Source organism: Trachinotus anak, unplaced genomic scaffold (assembly GCF_046630095.1).
Source record: "Trachinotus anak isolate AG129_WGS33_773 ecotype Australia unplaced genomic scaffold, CSIRO_AGI_Tana_v1 ptg000011l, whole genome shotgun sequence".
NCBI classification, from domain to species: Eukaryota; Metazoa; Chordata; class Actinopteri; order Carangiformes; family Carangidae; genus Trachinotus; species Trachinotus anak.
This window is the reverse complement of record NW_027273862.1, coordinates 13,849,875-13,868,796: the sequence shown is the minus strand read 5'-3', so window position 1 is coordinate 13,868,796 and position 18,922 is coordinate 13,849,875. Positions and strand designations below refer to the sequence as shown.

At 39.3% G+C, this 18,922-nt stretch overlaps 1 long non-coding RNA gene across 1 annotated transcript in view; it reads left to right on the top strand.

Annotated features, from left to right (window-relative positions):
* The window catches only part of LOC139627467 (uncharacterized), a 335,432-nt gene that overhangs the window by 296,583 nt on the left and 19,927 nt on the right, over positions 1–18,922 (top strand). The gene's annotated exons all lie outside the window — the stretch shown is intronic.

Genomic DNA, 18,922 nt, shown 5'->3' with positions numbered 1-18,922 from the left:
CAGCTAGGGGTCTTTTTTTTTCTTTTTTAGTTTTAAATGTGATGGCAAACTATTTCTAAACCACATTTGTGCAAACAAAATGTATGTGCAAGGAGGAAGAATCCAGTCTTCATGTAATTATTTTTCTTTTTTCATGTATTGTGTAAGGGACTCATTATGATACTGCAATTTGTGTTGAAACAGATGCATTTTGTAGCCTAAATGAGACCTTAGTTTTGTACACTACACATACACACACTCAAATTGTGTCTTTCTGTCTGGTGTGTGTATGCTTTGCATGTTATATTGTATTCTTATAAATGTGTGTACATGTGAGTGTGTGTGTGTGTGTGTATGTGTGTATGTGTGCGTTTGTGTGTGTTTGTGTGTGCATCCTGTAAAAATGGTTGCTACATTGGCCATGGCCAGACAGTCTGTGACCACACAGAGAGTAGCAGCAGGAGGTCGACACCTCCCTGCTTTACAGCCTTCTGAGGAAGGAGCCTCATTTTCTTCTGGTGTTGGCTTCACTCTTTATTTTTCTGCTTATAGTACGAGCACTAATATTAGATCAGCCGGGACTGCTGCTCGATAGAAAATGCTTTATGCTTGTTAAAATAATTGCTCTCAGTTTTCCAACTCATAAAATTGCCTTTGTAATTCGGTGGGGAATGTATCTTCTGAGACAATCACTCTCAAGCCAGAGCGATGGCAACAGTTTTAATTAGTGGCATTGAATTTCCACAGAAATGAATCCTGGGTGCTGCACAGAGCAGTAATTGTTGAGGTAATAGTCTTATTAATTCTGCCACACTTAAGGGGGCAAACAGCAACCCCCCCCCCCCCCCCACCCCCACCCCCCCACCCCATCCACCCACCCAAACCCACCACCAGCACACACATACACCTCTTCAGGGGCAATTTCGGCATTCCGACTTAATGGAATTCCAATTCACTGAGTACATGGATAATCATTTTTGTACTCTCTTGCTGTAGTTCAGTATGGAAACATGCAGTCGGATGCCGGCAGAGACCTGCTGTGCAGCTTACAAAGGCCATGGCTCCGTTAGTCCTCCTGAAGAATTCCACCTAGAATTCCTTTGTGCCACGGGGCTCCTAGCTGTACGCTGGTTGCTACAGAGGGCTTTCACAGGCATGGACCCTACTGGTGTAATCCCATAATCCTACTGCACAGGGGTCTCAGAACTGATGTGGAAAGTGGGGTGGGGTTGTGCGCTTTAATTAAGAGCTGAAAAGGGGGCAATAATGTTGATGTACAGAGTGGAGAAATTAAAGTAATGGTTGAAACTTGAGAAAAAGGGCTATGTGTAAGATAAACATGCCAGTGCATGCACACTTGTACATAAAATCTACAGAGTCTGAGTGTATAAAGCGTACTGTTGAAGTAAAACACATAGCTAAATACATAATGACTATCTTAGTTTGTTGGGGACAACAGCAATCATGAAAAAGTGATGTTACAGAATATTTAATTTATTGTTGGGGATTCAAAAACTGTGCCAAATAAATGATGCAGACCAACACTCAAAGAATCTGTGCTTAATGAAAAGCTTACTCTTCAATACAAATCACCTTATTCACTTCTTGTGTCCTCTCTTGTTGTGTCTGATTTCATTTCCTTTGGTTAGCCTGCATTATTGCCTCGTCTCCTGTACTATTGATTTTGGTGAATATGGTTATTACAACATAAAAACCTTTGAGGCTCCATCCATTCATTGTACTCAAGGAAGCAGGCTGAAAAAATAGTAGTAACCAACCTCATTTCCAATTTACATTCGCTTTTGCTGGAAAACATTCATTTCTGTGTCGACAATCAATATCACGTACAGAATAATTGGAATGTTATTAATTTAGCAATATTCCTGTGTGTATGTGAACCTACTATGGGTGTGTGGTGCTGGCAAACAAGAAGAGATTATTATCTTTTTAAAATTGCTTCACTATATTTTAGAGTTATCCACATGAAAACATATTCAAATTATGAAACATTCACATGGCAATTTTATCTTTTTTTTTTTTTTTAATGAATCTGCCCTTAAAAGTGCATAGGTTTCCTTCAAACCTATACCCAACTGAGTGTATCTTAGGGTAATGCTGAACCCAGGTAAACTGTCAAAGGCCTCCAAGGCCAGACAACAGGAAGCACCTGGGGTTCTCCTGTAGCTGGCAGCCATGCCCGACCAACTCTAATCTAATCACAGAATAACAGCAGGGCGGCTTCAGCTCTGCCTGATGGATATTGTTCCTGTCAACACCAGACCACAGATCCTTAGTTCTCCGGCTTTAGTTTGACCGTCTCACTTGTATTTCTCAATGTACAATATCAAGCCCATAATGTTGAGTTTGGTGATTATGTGGTCAACCCTCATATCTGATCAGAGGTGACTTGCAAAAAAAGTCATAATCCAAGAACTGTCCTTTTTCAATTACAATACCATCTTACTAAATTTGAACAAAAGTATGTTTTTATGAAAACATTTTATTAAGCACAACTAAAAAGACAAAGGTAGCACAAAAGGAATATATCTTGCTAGTGACAACAAAATCACAAATCTAAATGAATAAATTAATATCTCAGGCCACCTTTAGTGGTCTTAACTGTGCTATCAACATTTCAGCTGAATGACCTGTTTGCCCTCCAAAGCAACAACCCTGCTGTACCAATGCACTGATCTCATTGAATTAAATGAGAGGGCTGGGTTGTTTGATGGGGACCTATTTACATGATAGTAGAGACATGATGTTAGCTCAATTAGTGTTAGCTGTGTACCACCATGTTATTAAAATTAATTTTAGCACTCAGGTAACAGCTTGGGGATATCCATCCATCCTTCCATTATCTTCTACTTGCGTGGGGATGCTTCGCGGAGGCAGTAGGGTATTCCAGATGTCCCTCTCCCCACCAGTATTTTCCAGTTCCTCCAGTGAGTTCTGGGTCTACCCCAGGGTCTCCTTATTTGGATGTGCCCAGAAAATCTTGAAAAAAGGCACAGAGGAGGCATCCTCATTAGATGTCTATACCACCTCAACTAGCTCCTTTGAGCTCAAAGGAGTAGTGGTTCTACTCCAAGCTCCCTCTGCATACCAGAGTTCCTCAACCTATCTCTAAAGCTGAGCCCAGACACCCTTCAGATGAACCTCATTATATCTTGTATCTGCGATCTCATTCTTTCCGTCACTACCCACTGCGCATGAAAATAGGCGAGGATTCAAAAGCTTTGCATTCTGGCTTACCTCCTTCTTCAACACAGTGGTCCAATACAAGTTCCGATTGGCAATCTGGCATACTGGGCATTTTTTTTGGTGGGCTGACAGCTAAAATTTGAATTATTCAAAAAAATCACAAATTACTGGCTCGTAAAGCAGGCAGAGTGGAGGAGGTTGCCTTAGCAGCAGATGCCTGAGGACATCAGAGTGCCTCTGACTCACCTTCAAGCTCAGGTTGGTGTAGAGGAGAGCTCTTTAGCAAGCTTGATAGTATAGCTGAGTGGTTCTCAAGTGTTTTTTGTCAAGGCACACTGTCACATGTTATTAAGATATGCAACCGCACCGGTCTAGCTAATCTGCACCAAGGAACTTCTTGACTACATCAGCGACCTCTGCCTGGGATACGCATAACACTTCCCAGAGTCTTCATTACATGCCACAGAGGTCATGTTCAACAGGTTCAGGAGCTCCTCAAAGTGCTCTTTCCACCCCTTGATAATATCCCCAGTCTAGGTCTCTTCCCAGGCGTAACACATCCTGTGCCAAGCCCTGCTTTCCCTTCATGAGTCATCGGATGGTTTGCCAAAACTTCCTTGAGGCCTACCTAAAGTCCTCCTCCATAGTCCTCTGAGCTCCTCTGACATCCGTTTTTACTTCCATAACTACCAAAGCTACAGGTTTCTGGCCTCCTGGTATCTGTCTGCTACTTCAGGAGACTAATAGCCCAACCAAGCCTGAAAGTCCTCCTTTTTCAGCCTGATGGTTTCCATCGCCACTGGTGTCCACCTGTGGGATCTTAGGTTGCTGCCTTGATGGGCACCAGTGACCTTCTGACCACAACTCATAGCCCACTCAGACTCCATGTCCACTTCTCATGGGATGCACAACAAACTCTCCTCGAGGTGGGAGTTGAAGACCTCATGGAAAGGGCCTCTACCAAACAAGGAAAAAACCATAAGTGTAACCATATGTTTGATTGTTAGTTATTTATTCTAATCATTTTTTATTATATAAAGTATAATTATTATCCCCTTTCAGGTTAATTGAAAGAGCTTGTCTGACTACTCACAGCAGCACCTAAAGACATTCAAGAAAGAGTCTTACAAGGCCAAAGGTCACACGTTAATTCATACTGAAATGCCACCCTTATCAGAGTACAATGTTGTAATCACATGACACGCACAGTTGACCCGGACAAGAGGTTTTTTTACTGACTGATAAAACCAAATTACATTTCAAAGGTTCCCAAAGCAGGACTAGCAAAAGGAAACACCCTTGTTACAGTCATGATATCATGGTGTTGCTGTCTTCCTGTAGATTATATTTAGAGATTTAAGATACTGTATTGAATCGGTTGGGTGTAAATCTCATAAATTTACTATAATCTGGAATTAATATTGACAATCTGTGTGTTTTGAATGATGCCACATCAATTGCGCAAGCTTTTCCAGCCCACAGTAGAATGTGGGGAAAGTGCTTTGAAATTCATACACTTCAGGAGGCCTTTTTGTGGATGGAAGGCCAAAATTGAAGAAAGAATCTATCCATACAATGTGAATGTTGCCTTAGACCTAATATATGAAACTCTCATCGTAACAGTTTGGCTCAGGTCTTGCTATAACACTGCCTGACGAGTCTATGGGGTAAAAAACCTTTGACTCAGCCAGGAACCCTTGTAATTAGGTGTACTGCTGGATAGGCCTATTGTAATACAAAACTACATGACTAGTAATTCTAAAGTCTTGCAAACCCGCAGCTAAAAGGATAATAGCTGGGCCTTAGAAAGAAACATAGCTGAGCCGTGGAATAAAAGATATTTAGTCCAATTGCTCTGCTGAATACAGAAACTAAATCAAATAGGTGTAAATTAAAAGATTGGTTAATTACACCGACTGTGAGTGTGAACCAGTTAATAAGAGTAAGTTTAAGACTAGATGATTCCCTGGTGAGCAGGCGGGATTACCTCTGTAATCTCTTCTGTCACATATAGTGATGCCCCAAATCTCCCTTTGCTCTGAGGAGCATTTCAAATGAAAGAGGCCTTAACGAACACCTCTCTCCCACTCATGAAGCACTCGCATCTACTCACTGTTTAACATGGATTGTGTAGCCCCTACAGATGGTGTGTACACCAAAGCTCGGAGATCAGAGTCCAGGGTGAACTTGATTCTCATATTCTTTTAAAGAAAAGAAAAACTTGCAGTCTTTTGGCTATTTTGTGTGTGTGTGTGTGTGTGTATGTGTGTGTGTTTCTACGTTTGTGTGTGAGAGCGAGATAGCAACTACACTCTCACTGAATAGGCTGTGAGTTTCTCTTTCCTATAACATCAGTCTTAGAAGGCTGCATTAAAACTACTACCACTACCTTGTTGCATAGTATATGCAAATTGATTCAGATAATTTAAAATTTTTAAAATTAACTTAAGTGAAATATTACAGATAAGTCACATTTACTGTGAACTGAAGACATGTAATAGTACTAGCAATATGCTAATATCCCAATCCCCACTTGGAGTTAAGGGACTGAGGGTAGGAGCCCTGTTTCTCTTATGCATTATCATAAATCATAGTAGGCCTATTTAGTCATTCAATACCACACTGTCCCCCAGGACCATAATCTGTTTACAGGAGCAATGCAGCTTTGCATAGTACTTTCCAATCCATACCAAATGCATTTTTAATTGGTAAATAAATGCAAAATGCATGCTAACAGGCAATTGTAGCAGTGCTCCTGAATGCTTAAATATTGTTCTAAGCATGATGTTCACATTATGGATTTTGCATCACCATGTGTTTCCAAGGTGATTTATAATCAGCCGAGCATCCAGTCTCTGTTGTAGCATAATGGAAGGTCTTGAACCAAGCTATGACTTCATCACATCTCAACATGAATATTGAAGATTTCACCAAGTCTCTGAAGGAGAACCCTCATAAATTGCGTGTAAGAATATATATCCAACTCTATTTCTTTATCATTATTATTATTTTATTTTAGCCACTACCACAAACAAGTCCTAACCTGTTCTGCACATTATCAACCATCATCAGGGGTAAATAACATGTATGCACCCATAATAGGTAGCCAGCTAAAATGCTATTCTTTTCTTTCTGGTACAGTGTCATGTTTATTGCAGGGATTCATGTGCAGTCAAATTATTTTAAGCTACTTATGTTAGCAAAAAGTATTCATGTTTTAAGGAAAATAATTCACAAAATTAGTTGGAACTAAGAAATCCTTGAAGCCCATACATATACTTTTGAATGTTATGTTTGCAAATAACATTATCCATCACCATATTTGATCACCCACATGTATGCTCTTAGTTTATTCCTAAAAAACTGCAGTGCTTTTCAATTTAGTGTTAATGGGTAGATCATTCATTCAGTCTATTGTTTTTTCCGCAGTGACTCAGTTAATTATTTTTTATCAAGACCAAGAGCGTGTTTTAAAATGTGACTGCTGTTCCAAAGCCACCCTGAGATCAAAGGCCAAGGCACATCACCATGTGGGGGAGCACATGATTCTGTGGCAGGTCAGGGCGTAACGAGCATAAACATCTGTTTGATTGCACAACAGTTGCTGAAGGATAATGGTTAGATGATGGTTAGATGATGTTTAGGAAAAGGAAGCCAAAGTCCATGTTGTTTCTGGGCTGATTCATATTGTTTCGTTAGACTTGTGATATTCCATACATCTACTTAATTCTCCTGAACATTGCAATCACAGTGTTTAGTAAACAGTGTGACATTTTAACAGCAAATTACTTCTTTTCTATTTACTTATTTTCTACTTTTGATGAGATTTGTTAAAAAATTATGAAGGTGTGTATTAATTCAAGCTACAGCAATCTTTATATGGGCTGGTTTAAAGTGCTCATTTGTTTTATGAATATGATGACTTTACAGCAGTGGGTTACTATTATTGAACCATAATACTATCCTGTCAATAATCTTGGCAGTACTCCAAGAGGATACAGTTTCTGTAAATTAGGTCCAAAGTTGAAACATTGCTTTTTATTGCTCTAATTGGGGGGGGGGGGGGGGGGGGGGGGGGTGAAGATAGACATTTATAGCATTGCAGGAACAGACAGTGGATAATAGGACTTTATAGTTTAACAGCTAGTTTTGTTTTATGTTAGAGACACTTAATAGGTTTACAATGAAAAGTAAATTGGTATGGAACTTTGAGGAACATTTGATAGAAAGCATCGGTCACACTGCAGACTGAGAGAAAAACAATAAGGAAGTATAAGCATTTTCTATTTTGACCACTGTTGATCACAAATATTTAAAACTATGTAGAATGAAAAAAATATGATTTTGGCATGTAAATTTTATTTTGTGCAGATAACAGCTACAGGTGCAGCAGAATGTGTCTGTGTTTATAGATGTTCAACAGTCTACACACAGTGCATACAGACACCATAAATCTAACATATTTTATACATAATTACAGTGTACTGAGAGGAAATCATAGTTTTATCATAGACTGAGTCTCCTTTGACTCTGTCCAAGAAATGGTTTAGGAAGGAAAGAGGTGGTGGTATGTCATTTGTACACACACCAGCAGTAAATCAATACAGCCAAAGATTTAAGATATTGTCCTTATCTTGCTTTTATCACATCCTTATCAAAATATGAGCTCCTACAGCCTCATGGGTGATCAATGAACATTCCATACAGCTACTGAAACAAACACAAGGGCATCTATCTGTGCTCTGTCTGCTCTTATCCAAACAAGTAATCACATGGTCTCCATCCATTATTTCATCAGTGATCAAAATCAAATGCGTTCTCTGCCTTACCCCAACCACCGGAGTAAATATTATATAAAATAATTATAACCAGTCTCATTTAAGCATGGCACCATGGCCATGTAACTAAACACAACTCTTATATGCTTATAAAATATGCAGGACCACAGTGGCGCATACATGAGTGTATGAATGACTGGACCCGATGACACTGTTCTACGAAGAGGCTATCAGTGTCTTATCTAAAGCTGTCTAAAGCTGGTGCCAAACATGAGTTGCTGGTAAATGATCAACCACATGGAGGTGACAGTATGGTTAACCTCGTAAACACCCAAGGGAAAAGGGTACACAGTAATATTTTATGAATGTATCCTTAGTAACTCAGTAAGTAAAGATTCAGATATAGTATACTGAAATTTACTTCAATGGAAACCCCTACAGTTTTGCTATTGCGATTGCTTTTTCAAATCAGCAATTTCATGCTACTGAATTTGCTGCAGAGAATTATACAGAAAACACCCTAAACAGAATATAGTGCATTTCTTGAAGTCAAGTAACTCACATCCATTGTAACTGTATCAGTGAAACTATTTTCACCTATGACTGAGTGGGTGTATAAGAGTCATTATTACTACTTACTAATGGTTGTAGTAGAGAAAACAGAACCTGCACAAATCTCAGTGATTCAGCAGACTATATATTCCACACGATTGATCAGAATATATTTTCATATATTTATAGATTTTCCTATGATAAGAGACAGAATGATTACATACGAGAAAGCATAGCCTGTACTTTCCAAAGTCATGTTAAATAACAAAGAATAAGCGTGTGTGTGTGTGTGTGTGTGTGTGTGTGTGTGTGTGTGTGTGTTTGTGTGTGTATTTGTGTGTGTGGCAGTAAGGGTGGTAGACAGCTTGCACAGACCCAACAGCATATCACCTCGTCTGTCAATCAAGCCACAGGGGAGGTGAAGGGTAAGGAGGAGACAGGCACGCCAGCTAATCATTTTGTAATCAGGCGTCAAAACAAAACAAAAAAATGTTTATCTGATCAGTGCAGGCGGCTGCCAGAGTTGACATGGATGTTTTCTCCTCCTGTGTCATCATGTCAGGGCTAATGGACAGTGGTAAGGAGGGGAGTTAATTACTTTTGACGATGCTTCCCGCTAATTTCCCATTTATATGGAGCCCCTTTTTCTCCTCTGCCATCGCATCCATGCAGGCAAACTGCTTGGCTGCCGTTTGCATCAGAGCCATCAGGATATCTACTCCATCTCTGTGCATATCAAAACATTATAGACACTATTGTCTCCTTCTCCTCTCCTAATTATTTGTTCAAAGTGAGGTAAAGGAGACAGCCTTGTTTCACAACAGGGGACAAATAGAACCATTTCAACAAACACACACGTTCACATTTACACACATACAATGGAAATGCATTCCTTGTCTTAGTCTTTTCTTGGTCATCTACACCAGTTTCAGGTTTGGCTGCTGGTGATTTTGTCTCAAATACAGAAGCCAAGCCAAGGATATAAATAAAATAGTAGAGGGTAGTTGATTCAGCAGGAAAGACATAAAAATCAAATGTATAAAATAATCAAATATCTCCCACTCTCTCTATTTGTGGACATGGTCATTTTGGTAAGCACTTAAAAATATCAAAGCTATTTTTAACGCCTCCATCTAACTTTTAGTCTGCTCACTACTTTTAGCACAAAGTCTCTCTTGCTATTCTCTCACACACACATCCAACACTCAAACACACAGGGTTACAAAGTTCCTCAAAAAAGCAAAAGTTGGTTGTTATACACTATTTTCAGCAATAAATTGCTTCCAAGGGTGACCAGGACAGTAACACCTTTTCTTAGGTGTGAGACACAGGCTGTCTCACACCTAAGAAAAGCTCTTTGATTGGCAGACAGGCGTTGGAGAGGTGCTGCTCTAAAGAGAGGAGGACTTTATTTCACTGTGTGAGTGACACTTTGTCATCTGGGACACAGTCACAACCTCTGTCACTTTTCTTTCCTTTAGCTGGACTCATGTTGACATCACATCTTGAAAGGTCCATGCCATCAATTTCCATTTCATTTAATGCACAACTGTTTCTTATCCCAGCCCCTTACCTTACCCTTACCCTGGCCTCCTCACTTTGTAAATGCTCCATCTTACCCTCATGAATGTGATTTGGTATAGGGTCAATTGTACATGTGCAGCTTTGTAAAAAAGTACTACATGTATGCAGTTTTTGTAAATAAATTATTGGATCTGCTGCCTTGTGTTCTGCATGTTTCTAAAACTTCCCTAAAAGATTTCCCTCAGTTTGATCTAAATTTGTGCCTATGACAGCTGCTTTTGAGAAGAGAAGACCCCCTCCTTAAACCCTTTTACATTATTATATGTTATCCTAATGGTAGCAGTCAACATACTTAATACTAGTATTGAGCCTGATAAACGATGGGCCTCCTGGCTGATATATGTGAAAGGGCCAAAAGTGAAGAGGGACATTTTATACTTGGCCATCAATCTGACTGGGATCAGTGGGCACTAGTGGAGACGGAGGTAATTCATTTTAAAAGGGGCTCAGTGTGCTACGAGGGGCCCTAAGGGGTGGTGATGGGTCCTCACCCTGTGATTGAGATCCTGAAAGTGGAGCTATTTTATGGGCTTCTTAATTTAGAGAGGCAGGCACTGCCATAGTTGCCTTGTCAGTGAAGGAGAGGGGCAAAGGGGCAAATAGGGCTGACCTCTAAGAGGGACATTAATTAACCACAAGTTGAACAATTTCAGCTCTCTGTGCATGTGCATGTGCACATATCCTCAGGAAAATAGGGAGTGAAAGATGCAACCCATATATAATAGGACTCTCCCAGACAAAAGGAAATATGTCTATTATGGACTGAGAAACTGTGATCTGTGTAAGTGTATTCAGAGTCTTAAATGATTTATATTGGTCATCTATCTTTGATTGCATAGGAAGTGGTGACATCCATATACCTTGTAGGTCATAGATATAAATGATGATACACAGACAAGCATGACCCTAGTGTCTCCTCACAGTCCATATGGGGAATAATAATCAATCTTTCTGTCACAGACCCTCTGGAGAAGTCGCTGTTGTTGAAGTTAACAGCACTACCTTGTTGCTCCAAACAGTGGGTCTATGCAGGGTTGATTCTTTCAGGAATGGCTCTTAGAAATCAAGAGATTGATGAGCATTTAAGCATGACACCAGTCAATCAGAAAGACAAATCCACTGTGTCACTCTGTGCTGCGTGCTATTCTGTGGGAGACAGGCATTCTTCCTGCATGCAAACAATGTCCCCATTTTGTCAGGGACACAATAACAGCCCTGGCAGACCCCATTTGCATCACTGTGTGAACAACAAATGTAATTGATCACAATATTGATTATTGTATTTTGGAGAAAAGAGATGTCCCCATAGAGCAGTTGAGGCAGTTGATCAATCAGATCCTTAAATTTATCTTCTTTGACCTTTCTGAAAATATCTAAAAATGTCTTTAAGTAAGAATGAGTAAGCATAATGAAATGTAACCTGGTTCCGTCTCTTGGGGAAAGATAGATATACAGAGGAAATAAATGTATTTATATATATGTCATACATGTCACAGCTTTGATCTTGTCATACAAGTCCAAAACCAACAAGGAAATTGGTTACCAATAAATAGTTTGCATTATGTAATATAATTGATTTCTTCAACCATGTAGTATTGTAATCAGGAACATGACTGTACTCTTTGTGATCACATAAAGATTAAGACCAAAGTTGGATAGTTAGAGGGAGTAAAAGGTAAGTAAGAGTCCACACTCCTTCCTCCCAGTACCTGCAAATTCGAAGTCCAACGGGATCATGCTGTGAACTATTAACTTGTGTATGATCACTCCTTATCTGATGAGTTAATTGGTTTATTCAGGACTCTCTGGAGGATGGTGGAGAAGTTGAGCCAGGATGGATGGATGGATGGATGGATGAATTGCCCACTGGTCTGAAGTTATGAGTTAAAGACATTCTCATCCAAGATGCTTCTTTGGTTCTGCCACCAGTCAGCAGAACAAACACACCACTTGTATGAGCCAGCCAGCACTCAGAGTAACTCTGTAATTGAGGATGTACATCACACTGCAACAGTTGCATATTATTAACACACAAAACAAGGGCCAATTGATCATTAGTGCATCAATATGTAGTTTGCATAAAATTATTTCCTTTAAATAGTCTGTGTTTGAGGTGACACAGGGTTGGCTCATCAATAATGTAAATGAGCCATTAGGGCATTAAGAGGCTGTCTGTAGGAATGACAGACCACTAGGCGTCAGTGAGTTAATATCCAATGCACCACTCCCTGCCACACAGGCCAGTGGCTCAGCCAATTATACGCACAAAATACACATACCTAAAGCCTGGCTCTTTTTTTACATTTTAAGTTAAAACATGCTTTTTGGATAGTTATATTCATTTACAGGAAACAATACTGTATATATATATATATATATATATATATATATATATATATATATATATATATATGTGTGTGTTACACTGATTCATAAAATTTCTTTAGTGCTTTGATTTCAATTTACCCATTTCAATATCTTAAATTCTTGGATTTCACTTACAGCAGACTGTTACCTGTGACACAGGTTCAAATAAAAAGTGATTAGAGATGATTACAAATGCGATATACTCCTGAGGAGAATTCCCAATGAGGCAGTCAGAGCTCATCTCAGACCGTGCCCTTTGCCTCAATCCATAAGTGCTCCTGGCCGCCACCTGCAACCTTGAGACTCCCCCTTGTCTCCTCTGTCTCCCTCTGCTCTTCTCCATGTCTGCCAATAATAAGGAGCCAGATGAAGTGGCAGTGGGAGGAAATGTTTACCATGAAATTAGATGTGTCATCTCCAGAATCTGTGATGCAAGCCACAGAGAGGGATATCAATGTAATCCATCACACCATTGATTCCTCGAGGATAAAGGATTCAAATTCGCAGCATAAAGGTTATTTAGACAAGAAAAGTCTGTCATTCTGCAGCAAGTTGCTGTTTTTAGACAATGGCACAGTATACTGTAACTAGATACAGTACAATACAGTAACGTCAACCCTAAATATTTCTTTTGAACTTTTTAAGCTTTCATTACACAAACACTTCAGAAGTGTTCATTCAATTTCATTGCATAGATTGTTGAACCACTCTCTCTCTCTGGGCATACTTTGAATGCAGGAACAGGCTTTTTTGCTGTCTAGTGAAGGACATGGCTGAAGTATGGTACATGGCTGTTGGGGTTGGTGTCAAAGGAAGCAGGCTATTTGTTTCCACCACTCGCTGCCAGTGCAGCTGCCTGTATTCTCTGCCCACTTGGGTGTGGGGTGGTAATTTCAGTGTTTAAATTCAGTTTGGACATTGACCAGTAAAATTGTATTCGAATTTAAATCTTTATACAATAAAGTCTTTATACCCTGCGTTTTTTTTTCTGTGGACAATAAAAGCCAACATGTCATATACACCTGCACATCAGTCTATATCAGTCTATGTCAGAGTCGTAGTGTAAGTCTAGCCTATATTTGTGATGTTAGGATGATGAGGTAGAGCAATAGCCAAAATAATAGGATCATATGTCTCAGTATGACTGAGCCATATCTTTACCTGCCATGCCACTCAGTGCCCATGCTCTGCCATCATCTCTGAATGCTAGCACACGAGGGGGCTCGTTAGCCTACTATTACAGATGTGACAAGCACACCATAATAGCCCAATTATCCCAAAATGCCAAATTTCACTCCAAAGGAAAAGGAGTGTGTAGTGATTAATGGCAAACACTTAAGGGGAAGAGTTAGACAACGCTGTTGGATAGGAGAAAATATGTATCAGGCTGCCACCACTACAGATGCTTCCTCCCCCCTGACAACTGCAATTCATTTGAGATGCTATTAACATGCATAATTATGCTAATCAAGCAGTAATTAAGTGCCAATTCATCAGAGACCATTTTTTGTCTGTAATTTCATCAAGCATGGCTGCTGGGGTTTGTTATTTTGTGCATATTTCTTTATACAATATTTCTCAAATGAGGTGCTCTCATTTCATCTAACATCCCTTTTGCTGTGTGCTTGTAAAGTTTGTAAACAGGATATGTTAGAGATCCATTCTTAGATTCATTGACCTATCCACTTCATAAGTCATATTGTATGAGGCTGCTCAAGCTGAAATTTCATTTTGTCAAATACTTTGGTTTATAACCTAATACATTCATAATGAATGTCATTCCCATCAGCCTCAGCTGTATTTTGTGTTAATGCTAACTAACAAATGTTTGTCTAACATGCTAAACTAAGATGGTGACTATGGTAAATACAGTGCTAGCATTGTCATAGTGAACATGTTAGCATACTGATGCAAGCAACTCAAACTCAAAAGCAACACTGTACGTACACTCAGTACAAGCTCACAGAGCTGCTAGCATGACTGTAGACTCTTAGCCTTGTCATTTTCATATGCAATGTTTTGAATAGCAAAATATTTTTGCACATAATTTACACCTTAAAAGAAAAGTACATAAGGCCACACATTAACTGCAAGGGCCTGTGTGCAAACAGCATTTCCACTTCCAATATGTCATCTTGCTCACCTTCACCAGCTTCAGTGATCTGTTTAAACTAACCACCTTATGATGCTATTTTGATTATTATATTATAATGTTATATCCATATGTTGTTTTGGATAACCAGGTCAAAAGTATCTCTTTTGCAAGCTGTTTTTAAGTAAGTGTGGTAAACCTGCTCTGAAACAGATACTACAACTAAAGGTTGAAAATGCAGGAGATACAATATAATGTTTTTATGTACATGTATTCACCATATCACTGGATTTTACTAAATAGCACTTCAAAAATATCTCCAATATTTTTCTGTATCTCTGTCATTTTAATTACTTTATGGTGCACAATGCCACCATGCCTTCTGAGGCCATGTGGCACATGTGAAATGTTATTTGCAATGGCATTCCTCTGTCCAGTTTGACCCTGGGAGTCAGACAGGTGTTCTCATTGGACACGAAAGCCTCTGGTGATGCATGTCAGTCTTGATCATCCATGATGATGGCCTGAGGTAAGGAAACTGCTTCCGTTCCTCTGACATGGGAACTCTTTTGAGTTTCAGCACTTTTGTGATAGTTTTGGCAGCCAGAACAACCATTCAGACATTGAGGTGGACGGTTGTAACTACCTTTTTATCAGTCCATTGCACTTCAGTTTTCCAGATCCTTTTCCATGACTATGATAGAACTTCTCATTTTGCTCTCTCTGTCTGGCTGTGTGTTTGTCTCCGACCTCTTACAAAAACTCATGCATTTGACACATTGTCCTCACAGTGTTTCCATATTTTCCTGTTATAATAATGTTTGGAGCAATGTGTAATGAAGAACTCTTGAAGTCGAATTTGATTTTTTGAGACTGTCCTCCTAAAAAGAACGACAGCATCAGTAGCAAGCAATAGTGGCTAAAAAGTTCAAAAATAACACATGCTTGCCATGGTAATAATGACAGGAGCAAAGTGTAAAGTGTGATTAGGATCCTTAAGTACGTGTTTATTATCGTGACAATGCCGACAAAGGTGTCCTAGCCTTAATGAAGTAATCATTTGAACCCAAACCATGATCTTTCCAGAACCCTAACCTGGTTGTCTTTGTGGCAAAATCTTAAACACAGAATATTCAAATACCAAAATAGCTTTATCTTTCAACACTGATTTGTAACAGTTTTTGAAAGCACAGAAAAATGATATAATTCAGCCAAAAATGGCATCAGATCAGAAATGCTTTTATTTATTATTTCAGAGGGCATGCATAGACAGTTGACATATTCTACAGTTTAGTGAGGAGGACTTGTTGGATTCATACATTAGTGTGTTCAATAATTTCTAGTTGCTTACATTACCAAAAAAAAGCTCCTTTGGCACCAAGCTCTACTTACTTCAGCTCCCCAAATCACATCCCATCATGCTTGTTTTGGACCGCCACTGTCACAGTTTCTTTGTGGTGAGTTCAGATCATCTGCAATTCAAGGAGATTTATAGCCACTGAATTTGGGAGTAAATATTATAAAACAGCAACTATGCCAAATAAGGCTCTTACATGGTATGCACCCAGCATGGAAAGTAAACAGCGAGAAACAGCCTGGTTGATGGTGGCTGGCTGTACAGGATGAGATGAGCTCTGAGGTTTGATGGGGCAGAAGAAGGCTCATGTAGACGGCTGGCTGCTCCTTTTGACGGCGTGTCAGGGTTGGCTTGCAAGCTGCTCTGCCGCATCTGGGTGATGCAGTCATCATTGTGGCAGGCCTGTCAGAACACACTGGTGTGCTGGAGACAGATACAGTTTTAGTGGCTGGATGGGGAGTATGTAACACATGCACCACCCTAACAGCGAATATGTTCCCCAAACTGGCAAGCTGGTGGCAAGTTAATGACAGGAACGACCAGTGACATCATATAAAAACACGATTACGCTCCACGAAAGACATCTGAGTGAGTCCATAGATCAAACAGACAGGGTGATAACTTAAAGCACTAACACACTTGGTAACAAAACACAAGTGTGCCTCTATAATTTTAAGGGAAATTTTCACAGCAAAAAGTGATACAAAATAAATACACACACACAAACAGAGGAATGAGACAGAGGGAAGAAGAGAAAAGCGAGAGGGCATTGTCAAGAGGGGGTTTACATTGCATCACCAGTGCAGTGTTTTTATTTGTGATGTATTCAAATGAATTGACAGTCACAGTGGGAGAATAATGTGTAATCATTAGCAAAGGGTTTGCAAATTATTTATGTAATGTAAACCGTGATAATTTACCTCCACTTTTTTTCCTATACTGCCATTAACAAGTAACTTTGAAACCAATAAATGTCACAATTGCTTTCACTTAATTAAAACAATAGATATCATATTGCAAGGTAAGATGTCAGTCATACCACAGACTCCTGCACATAGCAATTTACTGCTTAAGTGTTATGAGAGAGGGTGACACAAATAATAGCTATTAAACTGTCAGCTAGTGGAGGCTGGATCACATTACTGAAATTAGCTAAGATGCACTATTATAAACAATGCCATCCTCTCTTAACACATGCATACACACAAATAAACTGAATACACAGACACAACAGAATGTAAAATAAAATAGAAAGAAAAGCTGGCTCCTTTTTCTCTATGTAAACATTGTACAGTCATATTAAAGCAGCTTTTATTTTTCACAGTGCTGATAATGCCCGTCTGATTATGTGTTTGAGCTTAATAATTTGTATTCTGACAACTCCAACATCTAACATTGCATCTAATATAATTTGATTGTATTTCTAATCCTGGATTCTCTGTCACCCTTCTGGCCAATGCACAAACTCCAAAACTCTCATTTGGTACCACATCAGACTGAGCCCAGTATTTGATTAATGATGTGACATCCTCTCATGTCCTTTGTGCTGGCATGTTACCCATGTTCCAATTTGTCTGGCTTAAAGTGTAATTACAAATGTAGCAATGTAGTCCAACATGCTGCACTCTTTTATAGCGGACTAAGGCAAAAACCAGTGCCGCCAAGTAGCAATCTTACCCCTGACAAACACCAACAGTACAAGAAGGAAAATTAGACAATAATGCAAAATGCATGAAAGGCAAACAAGCTTTTTCCTATTTAAACACACTGTGGTACACTTCACCGAGTCTACTCTGAGGGTTCAACGGTCTTTATGACACATGATACATCCAAAGGCAACACTGACATCTGCTGGTTTTGAGGACTCATGTTTTACATGTGGAGGACTGAAACAGCCCAAATCAATACAACAATAAAGAAATTATGATAATGATAAATTAAGTAATATGACATTAAATGCACAAAAATAATATTAAAAAGAAGAAAGGCATTGATTAAGTAATAAAATCTGACATAAACTAATATATCTGTTTTAATTGTATTGTTTCTTGTATTCTTTACCTGGGCATTAATTCCCCTTTTTTTATTTATTAATTTATTTACTTATTTTTTAATTATTTATCTATCCAGATGGCTGCCTCTGTGTTTTGGTGCGCTCTGCACCAATCACCAGAAAAAATTCCTTGTACGTGAAAACATACTTGGCAATAAACTTGATTCTGATCCATTTATCATTTCCCCTTTACATTTCCCCTCTATTTATTTTCCCCAAACTTATTTTCATTTCTGCTTCACTATATGAATGAGCAGGCTGTTATTCAAAATGTGTCTTGGGGTCAACTTTTCGCCCATGGGTTGAATAACATCAAAGTACACAGATTGACTATACATGCCTCCCCAGACCAGTAGCTGGGCTCACAACGGAAATGGGTACCTCCAGCCAGGAGGCTGCATGTGTATGGCAACTGTGGTACTTAGCTAATCTATCTGAAAGCAAGAGTAGGATAAACCTAGTACATGGCTGGACTGTGTATAGGTGTGAACTGTGGGCTTAGGGCTACACCTCTCGTTACAGGCAGTCACGCAGTCACCCAGCTGCCCTGACTTCCCGACTACTCGGGAGCTGAAGGGAAGCAGAGTTGTGCTCCCCATTCACTGAGCCTTGCCTCCATGATGGCAAATAAACTGCATTTAGTACATGTACCTGTATCACTAAAGGAGGATGAGAGATAACTAAACATAGGATACACTGAACGAGAGAAAACAGGAGAGTTGGAAGGAGATACTCCATATTTCCACTGATAAAACACTAATATTTGTTGTAAAATCACCCACTTTGTATTCATGACTCACATTTGCAAAATGTATTATCCCAAACCTCACTCCTGCATCCCTCTAATTTCCATTTAACATTGATCAATTGAGTAGTGTTACACACTTATCAGCAGGACTAATTTATTTATGAACCTGTCATTTGTAATCATTGATCAGGATGTTCTCCGTTAGGGA